The 3,823-nt window shown below is 48.1% G+C and overlaps 1 long non-coding RNA gene across 1 annotated transcript; it reads right to left on the reverse strand.

The window, feature by feature from the left end:
- Window positions 1–2,432: 2,432 nt before the first annotated feature.
- Window positions 2,433–3,506, reverse strand: LOC140699719 (uncharacterized). The gene is made up of 3 exons (XR_012077965.1): window positions 3,393–3,506; window positions 2,921–3,027; window positions 2,433–2,659 (listed from the first exon to the last, which is right to left on the reverse strand). It is a non-coding gene; the product is annotated as an uncharacterized lncRNA (long non-coding RNA).
- Between the last annotated feature and the right edge of the window lie 317 nt (window positions 3,507–3,823).

Here is a 3,823-nt window from a genome sequence, read left to right on the forward strand (position 1 = left end):
ACCTCAGGTATGCAGAAAAAACAACGGCATGCTGATTTTCCCAGAACTGCTTCCACCATTTTCTGACGCCCCCATGCCCGTTCAAGGTTGGGGCTGTGAAGGTCAGGGCTAGAGGCAAGGGACTGAAATTCACCAGATAAAGGAGGCTCAGATTGGTTAGTTTCAAGCTGTCTTTCTTAGAGCAACTGGGTTCTTTGAGATAAATGCCCCATCCTTGGAGTTCCCCCACCCATCCTCTCCCCAGCTCATCTGGGAGTCTGCTGGGGAAGCAGACACATCTGCAGGGTGGTGAGGACAGGCCTCGGGCCCACAGGGATGGTGTGTGTGTGTTCTCTGGGCCCTGCAGGCCTCTTCAGGAACATTCCTGGGCCCCATCCAGACACATCCCACAGGCACGTGCTGCTCAGGTCTGCTGCGGAGAGGCTGTGCTCGGTCCCTCACACAGATTGCACCCAGTGGGTCCCTCTTACCAACCTAGCCTTATTTCTGCCACCTCTAACGCCAGCCATATGCCCCTGCCAGGCCTGGCTTCGGCCATCACCCTACAACCTCCACTAAGGGGTCACCTCCTCCCTCACCACTGCAGCTTTTCTGCAGGCTCCCCACCAGCCCCAGCTCTCACTCTCAGCCTCCTTCCAACCACAAATCAACATGCTCCCCCCAGCTCTCCCTGCCTTGACTGCATCACTCCACCATTTCTTTTGCCGTGGCCTCCCATGATGCAGTAGGGTACGATGCTATTGCAGAGTCCTGTAGAAAGAGCAAGGGGGAAGCTCTCTTCTTTTGGTCTCTCGGGGATGGCCCCCTTTCACCACAGTCTCCCTTGGCCTCCCCAGAGGGAAGAGTCCGGTCCCTCACCATTGATAGTTACAACTCTTTTGCTCCAAGCCAAAGGCTGTCCACCTTCCCTTCCTGTCTGGAGGGGGTGAGCGATCTCTCTCCATCCCAGCTTCCTTCTTCCCTACCTTAGGGATCTCAGATTGGGTGCCCACCCTCTCATGCCCTCAGGAATTCCTTGTGGCTTCGTCTAGATGATAGAGTGCATGCGACGAAGGAAGCCACTCAACACATCATAAAGCATGTCAAAAATGTTACAGTCCATACAATAGTTAATAGTTTTATTTGAAATCATATTGAATTATAATCTTGTATACCATGTACAAATGAAAGAATATTAATTAGAAATCTTGTCATCACTACTATTAATCTTTTGACTGTTTTATAATCTATAAGTTTCTATAAACAAAATCCTCTGTAAGTATATTTACAGAGCTATACATTTTTTATAAGACCCCAAACCTTTGCTAGCCCAAACAAGCTGCCTGAGCATATCAGGCAGGAATTCACTGGCCTCTAATGGAAATCTAATTAAAGGGACTTCATAAACAAGTGTTAATGGTTCTCACATGTCACAGAGTCTGAATCTGGGCAGTCCAGTGTTGGAGCAGCTGCTTCAACGCAGTTGTAGACCAAGGATCATTCTGTCTTCCTGTTTCACCATCCCAGCATGTTGGCATTCGTCCTTAAGCTATTACCTCTTATCACAAAATGGCTGCTGCATCTCCAGACCTCACACCCATGTTTTGGACAGAAATATGAAGGAAGAATAAAAAAGAAAAAGGAGACATCCAAGTCAGAAAAACAAATAGTTCCAGAAACTCTCAAAAAAAAATCCTTTATAAAAAGAAAGAAAGAAAGAAAGCATTTTTATTTGGTCCATCAGAGTCTAAATCTGGAAACTACCCATGAAGACTCATCCTACAGGGATAGGAACTGAAAATGGGTGAGATAGTCACTGTCAGAAGAGCTGGCCATATTCACAGGGTTAAAAATACTCACAGCTCTCAGTAAACAAAAAGGGGCCCAAGAGGGAGAGAGCAGTGCTTCTCAGTGTTTCTCTAGGCGTAAAATCCCCAACAAGCCCCCCAGGGAGTGAGGGGCCACAGGTTAGGCCATTGGACAGAACCGTATTGGGCGGCTATTCCTAACCATAAGGAGTTCTGAGAGGGCAAGTATTTTCAGCTGGACACGCTGCTGCCCTGAATATAACTCGTGTTATGTAGTTAAAAAAAACAAAACAAGGGAGAGTGGCAGGGCAGGTAGAGACATGGGGCTGAATACTGGATATTTGGTAGGCAACTAACATTGTCTTCCCAGCTGGGAGATCAGGACAAGATATTTAATCTTTCTGAGCCTCAGTTTCTTCAGTTATAAAATGCTTATTGGACTAGATAGAAAAATACCAAGTTTTTTAAATGTAAGAGGCCCTAAAGGTAGATGAGAGCTAACCCCTTACCCTGTTCCCGTCTTTGAGGCCCCGTATTGCATCTTGAAAACTCATGACTTTTTCATGTTAGCTCATAATACGTTTGGTTTCATATAAAAATACCTTTTTTTAAAATCTACAGGTAAAATTCTTACCTGTTTGTCCTATGACTTTGTACACACCCCCTCCTCGGGGCATGTGCACCCCAGTTGGAGAAGTGCTTGAATTTAATGCCATGGCACGACAGGGTTTTCCCATTTCCAGCATGGAAGCACTTGCTAGGAGACAGGCATCTGCGAGAAAAGTGCACGGCAGCAAGAGCAGTTGGCTGGTCCCGCGGAGGTCTGAGCCGGAGCTCCCTTTACAAATAGGCCAGTTGGTCTCCATGGATGCCTGCCGACAGACCACAGCTGTCCTCTGTGCCCTAGAACTTGGATGTCCGCCTCCTAACCACCATCACTTTGGCTAATGCACTGTTGGTCAGGGGCTTCTTGAGTTAACATTGCAAACAGTGATGGTCTATTCACCCAATGATGTAGAAGAGCCAAGGGGGCCCTGGGGCTTGTTTCTTCCCAAGCTCCATGGGCAACGCCCAAGAAGTAGACATGCTCGGGTGTCCTCAAGCCCAGTGTCCAAGCAGCGGCTTCTCCTTACCTGGCCCACTGTCCTTGGTTCCCTCCTTTTTATCCACGGATCAGGATCCGGAAAGAACAGAGCAGTCTCAGGATGGAGGCGAGTGTGCCCCACCCATTCTTCCTTACCTGATGAATCAAGGAGAGCTCGCTGGGCATGGCTACATCAAAACTTAGTCCCTCTTCCCCAAGGCTAAGAGTTTTTAAACACCTATTTTTTCTACTGGTGATGATAACACTGATTTTTGAAAAGAGATACGTCAATAAACATTCCTCTAAGCTATGTGCCACAAAACATTCTGGAGATGCTAATAGAATGGTGGGTGGGTGGGAGGCGCCCTGCAGAGAGATGTAGCCTTCTGTGCAACTCCTCAGGCCAGCTCAGGAGGTACCTGCCTGTTAAGGCTGAGAGTCCCGTAGAAAGGAAACCTATTTAGCCTCATCAAGCCCAGAATCTTCTAAACACATGGGAGTGCGGAGCTGCCATTGCTCACCTGTTAACCACAAGAAGGAGCTGCTTCCGGGAGCAAGAGATGCGGCTTGGACTGGCTGCACTGGGGCCGGGATCGCAGTGGTGCCTGCTCCCACACACCCTCCTCTGCTGTCTGAGTTATGCCGGGAGAATCCAAGGGTTTCTGTGTTTTATTCTCAATGGATAGTCTGTTCCATGTTGCCTCCAACAAGCTATGGCTTGCTTTTCCCCATCCGCAAAGCCAAGACGGCAACACTTACCTGGTCAGAATGTTGTGGAAGATACTTGTCAAGTATTTTAAGGAGGAAAAGCTGAGGGGAGAGGGGAGGGTATAGCTCAGTGGTGGAGCACGTGCTTAGCATGTAGGAGGTCCTGGGTTCAATCCCCAGTCTCTCCATTAGATAAATAAATAAACCTAATTACCTCCCCCGACCAAAAAAAAGAAGGAAAGAA

Source organism: Vicugna pacos, chromosome 11, assembly GCF_048564905.1.
Source record: "Vicugna pacos chromosome 11, VicPac4, whole genome shotgun sequence".
Classification (NCBI taxonomy): Eukaryota; Metazoa; Chordata; class Mammalia; order Artiodactyla; family Camelidae; genus Vicugna; species Vicugna pacos.